At 45.2% G+C, this 15,402-nt stretch overlaps 1 protein-coding gene and 1 non-coding gene across 2 annotated transcripts in view; one reads left to right on the top strand and one right to left on the bottom strand.

Annotated features, from left to right (window-relative positions):
* NHSL2 (NHS like 2) overlaps positions 1-15,402 on the bottom strand; it is a 295,495-nt gene that overhangs the window by 105,097 nt on the left and 174,996 nt on the right. The gene's annotated exons all lie outside the window — the stretch shown is intronic.
* On the top strand, positions 14,744-14,815 carry TRNAC-ACA (transfer RNA cysteine (anticodon ACA)). The gene has a single exon. It is a non-coding gene; the product is annotated as a tRNA-Cys (tRNA).

The raw sequence follows: 15,402 nt of genomic DNA, 5'->3' as shown, positions 1-15,402 counted from the left end.
TGATCCCATACTCCATCATCTGTATACTGATGTATAAATGGTATTCATGTAATACTGTGCTAATCAATCTTATAAATGATAAAACATTAACAAATATGGAAATTCAGGTATGATTAAAATGAATGTTAATAGGAATGCTAATATTCTGTTCCTGCCTTGATGGATTATGCGCCCACTTTGGAAGCCACAGGTCTAGTGAATCACCCAGCCTTACAGCCAGGTGATGGAAGAAGGACCAAAGGGGAGGAATAAACACGTGTTGTTTCAGGCTTTGTTCTCAGTGCTCTGCATGCCCTCATCATTCATTCATTCAATAGATTTCATTGAGCTTATTATGTCTAGGCCCCGTGCTAGGCACTAGGAGACAAAGAGATAGACAGGATACACACAAGGAGTTTACAGTCCAGTCAGAGGAGACAAACGATAATCAAAGACACAAATGACCAAGGTAGGGCTGCTGCTGCTGCTGCTGCTAAGTTGCTTCAGTCGTGTCCAACTCTGTGCGACCCCAGAGATGGCAGCCAACAAGGCTCCCCCGTCCCTGGGATTCTCCAGGCAAGAACACTGGAGTGGGCTGCCATTTCCTTCTCCAATGCATGAAAGTGAAAAATTAAAGGGGAGTCACTCAGTTGTGTCCAATTCTTCACGACCCCATGGACTGCAGCCTGCCAGGCTCCTCCGTCCATGGGATTTTCCAGGCAAGAGTACTTGCCATTGCCTTCTCTGAAGGTAGGGCTAGCTTGTGAAAAATGCTATGACATGGCAATATGATGGCAAACCATGGATGAGGGTGTGGGGAGCTAGTTTGAATAAGTTGTCAGGGAAGATCTCTCTGAGCTAAGAACTGAGGATGGCCTGGAGCCAACAGAGGGAACAAAAAATGCCAAGTCCATGAGGTGAAAAGGACCTTAGTGTTTTTGAAAAATGGAAAGGAGGCCAGCGTGTCTAGGGAGGTGGTGGTGGGGGAGGGGGGATTTTAAATACAATGGGAAACTGTTGGAGTTTTAAACTAGAGAGTGACAAGATTTGATTTAAAAAATTTAAAGGCCACCATAGGGGCCTTTATAAGGGCTTTCCTCATACCTCAGTTGGTCAAGAATCTGCCTGTCAAGGAGGCAATGCAGGAGACCCCGGTTCGATTCCTGGGTCAGGAAGATTCACTGGAGAAGGGATAGGCTACCCACTCCAGTATTCTTGGGCTTCCCTTGTGGCTCAGTTGGTAAAGAAACCACCTGCAATGCGGGAGACCTGGGTTTGATCCCTGGGTTGGGAAGATCCCTTGGAGAAGGGAAAGGCTACCTACTCCAGTATTCTGGCCTGGAAAATTCCATGGACTGTATAGTCCATGGGGTTGCAAAGAGTCAGACACAACTGAGCAACTTTCACTATGGGGGCTCGAGTAGAAATGGGGCAGTGAAGAGGCTACCATTCTTGTCCAGGCAAGAGATGACAGACTAGGGTCAGGGCAATGAAACCAGCAAGAAGCAGGCAAGCATAAGATATATTTAAACCTTGTGACAGCCTTACAGTAATGCTCTTGAAAGGCCGGTGCTATCATTTATGAGGAAAATGAGGCCAAGAGAAGTTAACTTGTCTAAGATCACACAGCTTGTAAATGATAAAAGCAGGATTCAACCAGGTCTGCCTGGCTACACATTTCCATCCTACTCAGAATTCTAATTCTGTTTCCTGCTCCAGGGACTTGTTCACCAAGATGACACAGGGTCTTCCTGTTTCAATCCTAAAAACCACAATGAAAAGGGGATTGAAGACTATTTGACCCAGCACTCAGCCAAGGGTATATAAATGATTAAAACAGTCAATTTGTCCTGTTTTCTTAAACATGCTGAGTTCACCAGAGCTCAAAGTAAGGGAAAAACCATTCTTTCCTTTAGAGGGGGAGTGGACAGGAGGACGGTGGTGATGGTATATTTGGAAAGAGAAAAATAAAAAGCTGCCAACTTGTGCCTTCAAGGAAAGCCCAGGGACGCAGGCCAAGGCAGGGGAAACGACTTGCCAAATCCCTTTCAGTCCCCAAAGTTGTACATGTGAAAAAGAAGGCGGAATTGTTCCTGCCAAAGACATGAAGTCCTTTACAGAGTACTTTGTTAGCAAAGCCTAGCATCCCTGTCACTATGCAAAGCACGCTGGAACGTTGCCATGGCAACAGGCAGCCAGGCACCTGAATCAGCTCAAGGGCTGCCTCAACAGAGAGGCCCAAGCCCGTGGGGATATCTCCCAGAGGCAGGGGGCAGAGAGGTGCGAGCTGGTTTTGTGTACGTTGATGAAGATCCCTGAGCTCACTTCCAGGTTCCCAGGGTCCAAAGCCTGTGTCTTGGGGGAAATACCTTTGGCTGGCAGATTTGCCTAACTTCCCTAAAACACAGCACCCTAGGTTGGCAGGATCTGATCTTTTCCCCTGGTTCTCTCCTGGCATTGGGGTAGAGAGAACAGACAGCAGTAGTGACATGAGGGTAGAATGGGTGGTGCCATTGTCCAAGTTAGGTGGCTCTGGAAGAGGGGCAGGTGTAGGGAGTGGGGAGAGAGCTCAGCTTGGCCACTGGGTGTGCATGGTGCCTCTGGGCACAGCTGTCTGGGAGGCAGTGAAGATGTGCAGTCTGGAACTCAGAGGAGGTCAGGGCTGGAGCGTCATATGGAGCAGTCACTACCTCTCAGGATATATGAAGGCAAAAATTAGATGAGCCAGTCCAGTTTGAGTGGGAAAAATGGGAAGAGAAGGGAGTATTGATGTTTACATTTGGAGTCCTGACTTTTTGTGTCTCTCCCTGGCTCTCCAGTAGCAGCCTTCCTGATGCGCTAGATAAACTTTCAGGGAGGCACCTACCATGCAGACCAGTGACCTCCTGCAACTGGGTGGGCCCTTGGTAATCAGGCAGGCAGCTGGCACCCTTGACACGAGGATTTTCTGGAAGAGGGACTTGATAATCCCAACGGGTCATAAGGAATTAAGGGGCAAGCAGACAAAGCCTACAAGTATTGGGAAGCTATCAGGCCAGCTGTGGCAGAAACAAGTTTTCCAAAATTCTGATTATCACTTGAAAGTTCACATTTTATCTTTAGTAACAGACACTGTCAGCTGTTTTCCTTGAAGTGACAGGCTCACTCCGTTCATTTTTGAGAAAATGTCTGCCAAATACCCAAGTCTGAATAACCATAGTTTGTCTGCCAGTTGTCCTTTCAAGTAAAAATGATGTTCTCTGAAAAGAGAGGCCTGTTGATCTCACACTTCAAACAACTGCACAAGAGATTTTGCTCAAGACCAACAACATCAGCCTTTGGCATCAACATAAGCGCTTTATGTGTTCTTCCCGTTCTGTCACATAGAAAATTATAAAGATCTGAACTCAAGGGTCAAGATTTAATCAAATTAACAACTTTTACTGCTTTAGCAAAGCCATTCTTCAGTATAACTGACTTTAAAAATAACTGAGAGTGTGTGGTGATGAAGTATTCAATGACCGCTAGTACAAGTCGGTGCCACTGCTCTGATCCACACTAACGAGCCAGCGGTTTTGCCTTTGGTACAAACACCAGCCTCATGAAAAAGGTAAATGATGCCTCAGTATTATCTTGAAAATAGCTCTGACCTTGTACATCCCCTGAATGGGTCCCAGTAACTCCAAGGGGGTCTGTGGACCACACTTTAAGAACTGTTGGTTTAGAGAAATTCTTGCCCAGGTCCATGGGGTAACTTAAGGAAGGTTTATTGCGTATTATCTGTGGGCATAGCAGGTTGGTAGGACCAAGATGTCCAGTCTTGGAGGAACAGAGAAGTCAAATGTGATGGATGCATGTTATGTCAGAAGTAATAAACTAGATGTGCATACAGCAGCATGAGGAAACTTTAAAAACTGAGTGGTGAGGGGAAAAAAGAAACAGAATATGAGGTATGGCTCAGTACCACTTATGTAAATTAAAAACACATATAAAAATAAAACACTACATATTTTTCAAAGACATACAGCTTGACCTCATTTTATTGTGCTTCACTTTATTGTGCTTGGAAGATAGCGTGTTTATTTACAATTTTATTTATTTAGCTGTGAAGGGTCTTAGTTGCAGCACGTATGTGGGATCTTTAGTTGCAGTATGTGGGATCTGCTCCTTGACCAGGGATTGAACCTGGGCCCCCTGCATTGGGAGTGTGGAGTCTTAGCCACTGGACCACCAGGGAAGTCCCCAGTAGTGAGTTTTTTGTTCTTGTTTCTTTAACAACAAAAAAGGTATCTGAAGGTATGTGGCAACTCAGCATTGCCAGACAATGCTTAGCATTTTTAAGTCATAAAGTATTTTCAAATTAAGATTTGCACCCTTTGTTTTTTTAGACACAACACTATTGCACACTTAATACACTACAGTATAGTGTAAACAGCTTTTATATGCACTAGGAAACCAAAAAAAAAAAAAAAAACCAACCCTTTGTGTGACTCACTTTATTGTGATATTTGCTTGATTGCAATGTTCTGGTCCTGGGCCCACAACATCTCTGAGGTATGCGTGTATTCCCAAGAACATACACCAAAACCCACTAGAGAGTGGATGGTAATGGGGATTCAGGGTGAAAGGGAAAGATAAAATAAGAGTGAACAAAAATTTAAAGAACCTTGCATGGATAGATAATAGTGTGCAGAGCAATATATTTAACTGTGCCCTTGAGGGGATAGGACAGAGTGAATACGAGGGGGAAAAGAGTCTACCCTTTCAAGAGCTCCCATGGTGAAAAGCAAGGGGGATGGCTGGAGAGATGTCCTGAGGAAGAAGTGGATGGAACGTCTGTGTTTTGTCTTCTATCAACCTACCAAGCATGCATTAGCTTGGGTTACCACTGTCCTCTTATCCAGAAAGGTAGGGGAGGGCATGGAAGGCGGTTCCACTTGCTGGCTCCTATTTTCTCTGGAAAGTAGGAGATGAGATCATTGCTAGAAGATGGTATGTAGTTGGGGTTTGAGGAGCCAGGGAAGATGTGAAGTAGCTATAGAGACTAGAGAAAAAGAAGTAATTCCAGGCAGCACTGAAGGCCCAGCTGGAGACTGAGGAACCTTTGAGATGGATGGGAAGAAAATTGCCTTGGTTTTTCATTCATTTATTTAGTCAATTAGTCAACAAATATTTATTGAATCTCTGTTATGTGCAAAAAGATTGCAAATCTTGGGAAAGCATAAAGAGTAAAATAGGCATAGTCCCTATTCTCATGGACCTGCCAGCCTAGGAGTGTGTGTGTGTGTGTGTGTGTGTGTGTGTGTGTGTGTGAGAGAGAGAGAGAGAGAGAGAGAGGTGGGGGGAGGTGTGTGTTAAGTGAGTACATAAATACCAATATAATTAAACTATGATAATTGCAAGGAAAGGAAGAAGGTACAGGATGTTGAGAGAATACACTGATGAGAATATAGTCTGGGAGCTCTGCTGGTAAACAGAGATCTCCATTCTCATTTTCAACAGCTGCACAGTACCTCACTGTAGGATTGCTCCGTAACTAACTTAGTTACTTAGTTAGTAATTCCTCCTGCAGGGAATTTCGAATTTATTCCCTTTCTCTCCTCATCATAACCAACATTTTGATGTGCATCTTTGTATGAATCTTTGGGCATTTGTTTGATTATTTCCTTAGCATGCATTTCTAAAAGTAGAATTGCCAGGCCAAAGGGTATACATGTTTTAAGGCTTTCCAAAATGCCCTGCAGAAAGGTTGTTCCTATTTACAAGGGAAAAAGTCTGCATTAAGAAATAAAAGATTAACAGTAGTCAGACCTAAGTGGTAAAAATTCTGTAAAGATTATTTTATTTTCTACATTTAAATTTCTCCTCATTTATCTACCTTCTAACCACTCCTGAGTGTATGTGTATTACTCATTAAAAATTTTTTTTGAATAGTTAATGCATATACACTGCATAAATATTAAGGGAGTACAAAAGTGAATTCACAGAAAAGTGAGTCTCCTTGAGCCCTTGCCTGGTTTTTTAGACATCCTGCCAGAGATGTCCTGTGCATATACAAGAAATTAGATGGTAGCATCTATACACATTTTTGCCACCTTACATTTTTCATTGAGCACAGTCACCTCATTTTTTAAGGCTGCATAATATTCTATGGTTATTCAGACCATTTCTACTCTTTCCCTGTTACAATTTTTTTTTTACTTATTTAACAATGATAATAACAAAAGTAGGAAAGGAAGAAAAAAGGCCATCTACTAAGATTAGAATATGTCTCCATTTGTTCAAGTGCTGGGTGTCAGGAATAAAAAGATAAGTTTTTGTCAGTAGTCTCCAGAAAAAAAGCAGATTTATTTTTAGTCTCGAGGTCTGGAACACTTGTGCTTTTACTAAGCAGTTGATTTGCTTTTATCTGTGAATCTTATAACTGATCGGGGCTTCCCTGGTAGCTCAGATGGTAAAGCGTCTGCTTACAATGCGGGAGACCTGGGTTCAATCCCTGGGTTGGGAAGATCCTCTGGAGAAGGAAATGGCAACCCGCTTCAGTATTCATGCCTGGAAAATCCCATGGACCAAGGAGCCTGGTGGGCTACAGTCCATGGGGTCGCAAAGAGTCGGACATGACTGAGCAACTTCACTTCACTTCTTCACTTTATAACTGATCATGCCTCTCCTTTCTGTTATCTGACATGAAAGCTTAAAGCCAAATTTCGAGATTCACATTTATCAAGAAGGGACTTCTTTACCAGTTACCCTTGTTTTCCCCTTGCCTCATCTTTCTCTCACACAGCCAATTTTTAGGCTCTTTCCAAGTACTGGGTGTACCTTCATAAGCCACTTTAAATCCTTCTTGGAATAAGTCAAGGTATAAATCATTTTCTACAAAAATTGAGCTAATGCTGGGGTCTCCCTCCAACGCAGTCCTCAAGAGGGATGGGCAAGATACAACCAAAAGATGCCTCCAGAAAACAACAAAAACCTAATGGAAGGTCAATCGATTCCTGGGCTACATGCGTCAAAGCTGAGGTCTTCAGCTTCCAAACACGGAAAGCAATTTAGTGCTCCAGTTCCCATGGCAACTGTGTTGGAGAAGATGCAGGAGCCTGGCCTGGCGGTTGCTGGGGGAGCTCTGGCTGCTGGCCACGTGACTTCGATTCAGGCCTGAGTGTTCAGATGCTCAGGGACTTTCCATTAACAGGGAGCACTGGATTTGAACCTAATTGAAAATGTAGTTACTGGGAAGAAAAGCATACACTGGAGACGGGGTAATAGCAAGACAGCCCTCCAATACTTGAAATTAGTTCTCACTTTCCTCTTCTTCCCTCTCCCCACTGAGAAGGAGTTTAAAAAACAGGAGATAGAAAGTTAGTGGGAGGGATCCTCACCACTCGGTCCTTTGTCAAAGGGGCTGAAAGAGTAACTAGGGTATAGACCCATTAGCATATTTAAAGCCTCAGCCTAATTGATTGCTTTGGCCTCCACTGAAGAAAGGTTGTGTTCGTCGCAGGGGGAGGGGCTGCCTGGAGGCCGGAAGAGGAGCAGAATGGGTCAAGGTCGGTGAACATTCCCCTCACCACTAAGGGAGGATATAGATGAGTAGTCATCTGATCTGGGAGAGGGAAGAAGTAATAAGTAATAAATTCTTTCCCAATAAGTGAAAAGAGGCATATTTTACTTTTATAATTAGGAAAATCATCTCTACTTAAGACAAGGAGGGGGATAACCAGAAGAACATGTCATTCTCTGAAAGGGAAGTGATTAAGAATCACAGAACAAGGATCAGTTCAGACCACTACAAAAGTGGCTCACCAAAGGGAGAGTTTGAAAATGTCCTGCTTATTGTACTGGGGAGGTGGGAGTGGAGGGTCTCCTAAAGCTTATTGAACTCGCCTAAAAGCAGCCAGTTTAGAACAACCTACCAAATGGTACTAGAACTTGTCATTGACGTGTGCAAGCAGGATTACTCTGCTTCCTATACAGCAAAAAGAGAGGACTATGGCAGAGAATGGGTTGTGGAGTCTCCTTGGAAAGAGGGCTATGCTGTATCCCCAGCACCCAGAGCAGACATGGGTGCTCAGTAAGGCCTTTCTTGAGAATCCCTTGGACAACAAGGAGATCAAACCAGTCAATCCTAAAGGAAATCATCCCTGAATATTCATTGGACGACTGATGCTGAAACTGAAGCTCTGATATTTTGGCCACCTGATGTGAAGAGCTGGATCATTGGAAAAGACCCTGATGCTGGGAAAGATGAAGGGCAACAGGAGAAGGGGAAAACAGAGGATAAGATGGTTGGATGGCATCACGATTCAAAGGACATGAGTCTGAGCAAGCTCTGGGAGATGGTGAAGGACAGGGAAGCCTCTTGTGCTGCAGTTCATGGGATCTCAAAGAGTCAGACACGACTTAGCGACTGAACAACAACTACAATAAGTGAGGCCTTGCTGAAGATTCTGTGAGGCTCTTTTAATGATGACCAAGTCCTTAGGTGGGGTCCCTGCTCTCAAGCTGCCTTCAAGGGACTCACCGGAGAAGGGGGCAGACATAGTCTGTGTTTCTGTAGATGGTAAGACTGTTCACTTCTCCCACAAACATTGCTTGAGACTTATTATTTGTTGAGCATGAGATGGGAGTAGAGGAGTGGACCTTTAAATGAGAATCTTATTACAAAAAAGCCTATAAAGTTCCCAGTTTGGGAAAGATAATATGCAACTTGTGAAAGAAACTGCTTTTGAGATGGGCTTTGAAAGTTGGGTAGAAGTTTAGGAGGCAGATGTAGACAGGGATGTAGAAATGAGAACTGAAGTGAAGGTAAAGACATGTGAGTGGGGGAGATGATCTCCTAGGCCTTTTTCAGCTCTGCCAGTCTGGTTCTGAACTTCAGCTTCATCTTAAACAATAATCTCTCTGTAAAATCATGCCTTTGATATGCTTCTTATTATTTTCTCTAGTGTATGGAAAAATATAAGGAAAGTTCCCCTATACCTTTGGGAGGCATTTCAACTCATGAAAGTGGTTGAGGTTCCAAGTTTTGGGAAATTGTGCCAAAGGTAATAAGGAGCCACTCAGAGCTCTATCTCCAGAATTAAGAACACTGGATGGGGAGAGAATGAAGACAGGCAACTTGATCGGGCGGCTCTTGTAAGAATCTAGTGAAGAGGGGGGTGGTGGTGGTGCAGCCCTCAACTCTGAAGAAATGGCCCAGAAGCCTGGTGTGTGTGGAGAGAAGTGACTAACTAAAGAATAGATCCCTAATGCCTGGTTTGCTGCACTCAATTCCTAATGAGGCAGGGCTCACATTCAATTCTGGCCATTATGTTCTTTCCAACATGGAAGAGTATTGTTTTTCATTTCCCTTCCCCAATTTGGGACACACTGTTATGGCTGTTTAAATAAGGTGCCAATCGGACTGGGCAATGGCAGGAAATGTTTCCCCACAGGAAAGGCTCACATCAAATCCCTGCTGCCTTTGGCAAGTAGAAATCAAGCCATCTCCAAAAGAGGCCAAGAAGGCCAGACCACAGCAGCACCTTCAACAGGTGTTAATAAGAGAAAATTCTCCTTTTCAGTTAGCAACCTGGAAATGGAGCGTCTGCAGAGGGGCTGCAGGGAGCAGGGCGGTGACATGTCCCCAGTTCTGCTACTTGAGCAGTGTGGAGGGAAAGCCCAGAGAGCTGGGTGGCTCGGGGGAGGACACCAGCTGCCTTTTCCATCTATCACCTGGAAGGGGGGCTTCCCTCCTCACACACAGGAAAATGCCAAGCTTCAAAACCACCAGGGCATCAGCCTGGAGTTGGAGAGGCAGGTGAGAGTGACCCTGGAGGAATGGGAGAGGGGCATGGGGAGAAGATGGACTGGCACGGCAGGAGTGGGGAGGGTCACAGAGTAGCCAGGTCCCTGTCCCACTCTCTCCTGCACTTCCAAGCCCACTTCCCTCTCCTGCACTTCCAAGCCCATTTCCTTCAGCTGAGACTCCTAGCTTTGTTCCAAAAGTTGTGTGGCCTCCAGGCAACTCCCAGGAGGGTTGGCTTGGTGGCCTCCTGGCACCTCTGTGAGATAACTGAGGCTTGCTTCTCTCCCTTTCAGTTTCCAAGCCTTTCAGTGCCTGACCTTGCACACAAGCAAGCTCACTCTCATTCCTCCTCAGCGTCAGGCACTGGGGACAGAAACTGGGAACTGGGCATCCAGTCAGGCATGCCTCCAGAGGTTCAAGAGCCCAGCTTTCTCAGAGGATGATAGGCACACATGTTGCTCCTCGTCCCATCACACTGGGAGCACCAGGAGGGCAGGGCCCCAGTTGGGCTCAGCCACGAGTCAGGGCCTAGTCCAGATGTAGTGGGAATGTGATTTATATTTTTAATTTCTTGAAGAAATTATTAAAAAAAAACAATGCAAAATGAGATCCACGCTCACCAAACTTCTTTTCCAAGCAAGAATCAAGAGGCTTTCTTTATGTCAGAGGTTTTTTTTTAAAATTTTAAAATATTTAATTCTTACATGCGTTTCCAAACATGAACCCCCCTCCCACCTCCCTCCCCATAACATCTCTCTGGGTCATCCCCATGCACCAGCCCCAAGCATGCTGTATCCTGCGTCAGACATAGTATGTCAGAGTTTTTTCAAGCTGCTGAGATAAATACTGTATCAAGTGCATTAAGAACCAAGAGGGGGCTTTGCCTAGAGGTATCTGGGATGGCTTCCATAGAAGATGTCACTGAGGCAAACTGTGAGGAATAAGTGAGGTTTTCCAAGGTGGAGATGAAGACTGTGGTTAGGTGTAGCGAATGGTAGCATGACCAAAGCGGTAGAGGTAACAGACCAGGATGCACGGTTGGAGACCTGCAATTAGAAGACTCTGCTGGAAGCAAATGGTAGGGGGGGATATTGGAAAGGTTGCCTGGATGCATCCTGTGGAGGGCCTTAAATTCCAGCTGGAGGAATAAACCAGGAATGCATTGTGGAGAAGGAAATCTTAACTAAAGACTGACCTGGCGGTGACATAGGAGAAGCAAGAGAGAGCTGGGTCAGCTGGGAGGTGATCCTGTGGCATGACATTATCTGGGACGTGCTGTCATTGTGGGAAATGCTGATGTCAACATGGGGGAAGAGGTTCTCTCATATGTTACTGGTGGAAGTGTAAATGGGCACAGCCATCTTAAAGGACAGTTTTGCAATATGTAGACATACCCCTCAAGCCAGCAATCTGACTTCTAGGGACATACAGTTGAAATTTCTACATGTACGTGGAGAAATATGCACAAGAACATTAACTGCAGCATAGTTCGCAATGGTAAGAAATAGAAACAACCTAAGTTTCTGTCATTGGGGATTAGAGAAGCAGATTTTACTCTTCATTTGATGGAATACCATGTAGCAGTTACCATGAACAACCTACATCTATATGTGTAAAAAGAATAGAGACCAAAAATACAGTGCTGAGTAAAAAAGGTAAATTTTAAAGAGCTACTTCACAAAGAATATCACTTATGACAAATTTTAAATGTATAATGTACACACCATATATCGATACATAAACATGGCCGAGATACGCATTATGGTCAAGGCAATGAAGGATGGGACTGAGAGGACAGGACAGGGACTTGAGTGGGATATGAAGTGTGTCATTTTGCTAGAAAAAAAGTCTCAGGCAAACATGACACAAATGTTAACATTTGTTCATTTTGAGATGAGAGACAAAGCTGGCCACTACCACATTCAACCAGTTAAAAGCCCACAGACCTGTACTGAAGGACATCACAGCCACAATTAGGAAAAATAAGAGGGAAAATGATCCCACAGGTTCTAATAAAAGCCATTTCACAGAGCCTGGGTTCAGTGCCACACTTGACTGCACCCAGCTTCACTAGCTTTTGGTCAAGAAAACAATAAATAAAAAGTGAACAAAAGTGACCCAAGGTGGAGAACTATGATTCGGAACATACTGCCAGGCCTGGATGCAAAGGCACTTGGAGGGCAAAATTTACACATATATTCCCCACATGAGAATCAGCTTCACCCTGCAGGGTGTCTGGGTGCCATAGCCAAGGTGGCAGGTCCAGCCTTTGCAGGGCCCATGAGGAGGGCTTCTGGAGGAGAAGGAGAATAGGAGAACTTTTGGGTCATCAGATCAAGAGAGAAGGACGGTGAAATCAAAAGGAATGTGATCTCACTAGAACTAGAAGGTGAGCTCCAGCAAGATGTGCTCACTGATTTGTCCCCAGTGCCTAGAAAAGTGCCTGGCACAGAGGAAATGCTCACTATGTGCTATGTGAGTGAAAGGGAGTGCTGGAAAGGAGAAGTCTTCAGTGTCCCCGGGTCTGTGTCACTTTGATTGCCTAAGTCACTGGATTTCAGATGTGCCAAAGCAGCTGCTCGCAGTGTTTCCAGGGAATGTTTCCTGCTGCCTAAGACAGGAGCTGGAAACCAGGTTTGAGGCATCAGCTGAAGGAACGGTGATAGAACTCCTGAGAAGTAAGGCTCCAGGAAGAGGAAAGAACCAGTAGGCTCAGGCAGGAAGTGTCCCTAAAAAATGTATGGGGAGGGAGCTCTGAGAAGCAAAATGGATACCAGAGAGGATAAGGGAGGGAGGACAGTCTTATGCCCATAAGGCACTGCTAGCTCCTAATGGCATCCTTGCGCAGATTTGAGAAAGGTGCCTTCTCTAGCTGGCACACAATTTAGAGAGCTGCTATGCGTCAAGGAGAGCTGGGGTAAATGGCCCCCAGATGCAGGCTGGATTTCAGTCCCTATTTGCTTGGGCACCCTTGTGCAGGTGCAGGGCACAACTTGCCATAGGCAGCAGTCCTGATCCCCGTACCAGCCCTCAATACATCCAGTTTCTTCCTAGTCTCCCATCATTCTGCAACTCATTGCCACATGCCGAGGGAACTGTCACCTCCCTTGCTGCCATCCCTGTTTCACAGCCCCTGCCAAGCCATCTTGCCCTGGAACACAGCAGGCCATTCCTTGGCACGAAGGCAGGTGGAGCCAACATATGAAAATCAGTTCTTGGGTGAATTTTGAATATTATTCTACAAGCAAGGACTCTGTGTTCTATTATCAGGAACATCTCAACTGCCTCCGTTAGGGAGGTACACGCTTCTCTATCCTCCCAACAGAGGTCAAGTAAAGTCCAAAGAGGCAGAGGCTAGAAAAAGCTGCTGCACTCCCTGGTGTTGCCTAAAGGAAATGCTGATGACATTTCTGCCACTCTGAAGAAGAAATATAAGGCTCGCCTACTGCCATCCCCATGTGAGCTTTTGAGGGTGCCAGAACATCTGCACCGGAAACAGTGGGGATAGAGCATCAGCCCTATCCCCAGTTGCAGTGGGACCATGTCGTCCCTTCTCAAGCAAGAGAACACAAACTCTTAATTCTGAGAAAGTGGTAGCCATCAGATGGGAACTCTGTCATTCTGCCCCTCCCACCAACAAAGTTATCTGTATTTGCTTTTTGTGAGTTCCTTTCTCTCCTGAATGATGACAGATCCTTTGTCTTTTCTCAAGGTTGCCCCTGCTCACCTTTATTTTGGATGGCATCCCATCCTATTAACTACCTTTCCTTAAATCCAAGTGGTGGAAAGTGAATCCCTATGCCTCCACTTCCTCATCTGTATTATGGGAAGAAAATAATATCTACTGTATAGAGCTGTTGTGAGGATTGAGTGAATTAATCCACATAAAGTGTCTAGCTTAGTGCTTGTTACAGAATAGGCACTCAATAAATATTGCTTATCATCATCGTCATCATCGAGTGTGAAGGGCACAGTGAAGGGCAATGAAGTGTCAATGGCACTGAACCAGGGTCTGGACAGCCAAGTCTGGGTTGGATAGCTCAGGGTTTGTTTCAGGATGGAAGCCCTACACCGAAGGCTCCTGACCACTGCCAGGCTGGATCCTGGGGCCCTCAGAGTGCATTCTTCTGCATGGCAAAGTTGGCAACCCTTTCCTCCTGACACTCTTGGCTTCCCATCTTGCCTCCTCTTCACTGTACTTTGACTTGCTCTCTTGATCTGAACTGACTGGGCAACCAAGGGCAGCTAGCGCTAGAAGCTGGCCTCAGGTGCCATGCTGCATCCAGGCATACCTTCTCTGTGCCCAATCCAGCATGCTGTACCTCACAATGGTTGGGAGAAATCTATTAATGCTTCTCATCCTGAGACACTTGGGACTCCCTGGAACCCAATATGGGGAGACAACTAATGAGCTAAAAAACTTACTCAGGGCCAGGTTCAATATAGGCAGAGAAGATTTGGAGAGCAAGCGAAAGGCCCAGAAGTGTCTCCTCTATTATTCAGTGGCTGTAGCCTAAAGGGCTACCATTAGAAAGCTTTATTCTATGGCCACATCCATTGTTCCCAGTGAGAATACAAAGGCCCTGAGAATGAGAACACAGTGAACACAGCCGATGTTGATGGCTTTAGTAGAACAGTTTACTGAGCAAAGTCTCTGCAAACTGAGACACAATGGATGCCAGCTCCCTTCTCCCCATGCTTGGTCTGCCAACATTTACTGAGAAATACTCAAACACAATTAAGGGCAGTATAATGGAGGCGATCCCTTGGGGGAAGCATGAGGGAAAGTGGGCTCCTGGGTATGGTTTCAGGATAGTGGGCGAAAATGATGATGAAGTAAGTGTGTATAAGAAGGAGGGAACTAAGGGGGCAGCCATGTTTCAGCTTTACCATTTTCAGGATGAGCAACAGCTGGAGTGTTTGCATGTGACATTGCATTTTGAAAAAAAAAAAAAACCTGGAATTTTAATACCAGCTCTCCCACTTATTAGGACTTCCCTGGTGGCTCAGATGGTAAAGCGTCTGCCTACAATGCAGGAGACCCAGGTTCAATCCCTGGGTCGGGAAGATCTCCTGGAGAAGGCAATGGCAACCCACTCCAGTACTCTTGCTTGAAAAATCCCATGGATGGAGGAGCCTGGTATTAGCTGTGTGACTTTGGAGAAGTCATTTAACTTCTCTGAACCTCTGTTTTCCCATTTGTATAACCCTGATGATAATAACAACACTAAATTGGTAATATTATTCTGGGGCTTAAATGTGTATAAGAGAAACTAGCCGGCACAGGAGAACTCATTTATTTGTTACACCTCAATTTTGTTCTGAGCCAGCACTAGGGGCTTTGCCAGCAAGGTAAAGCCACTGAGAAGCAGCAACACAGGGCAAAGGTGACCCTAAACCCCTCTCTTTGTAGTGTCTGTCCTTGAAATGTCACCAGAGAAGGGAACATAATCCTCAGCCCAGGATTTGGGAGCCAGAGTCCAGAAGGCATGGCCCATTTATCAGTGCCACCAGACTCTCAACGTTAATAAGCTTTCTGCATTCGTAACCACAGGAAGAGGAGGAAGTGGGCCAGATTCCTTAGTGATCATGAATACTGCCAGCTCACTTTTATATTGGCAAAGTGCATTCGTGATCACTCTGATTAGTTCACT

Source organism: Ovis aries, chromosome X, assembly GCF_016772045.2.
Source record: "Ovis aries strain OAR_USU_Benz2616 breed Rambouillet chromosome X, ARS-UI_Ramb_v3.0, whole genome shotgun sequence".
Taxonomy (NCBI): Eukaryota; Metazoa; Chordata; class Mammalia; order Artiodactyla; family Bovidae; genus Ovis; species Ovis aries.
This window is presented reverse-complemented; position numbering and strand designations above follow the sequence as displayed.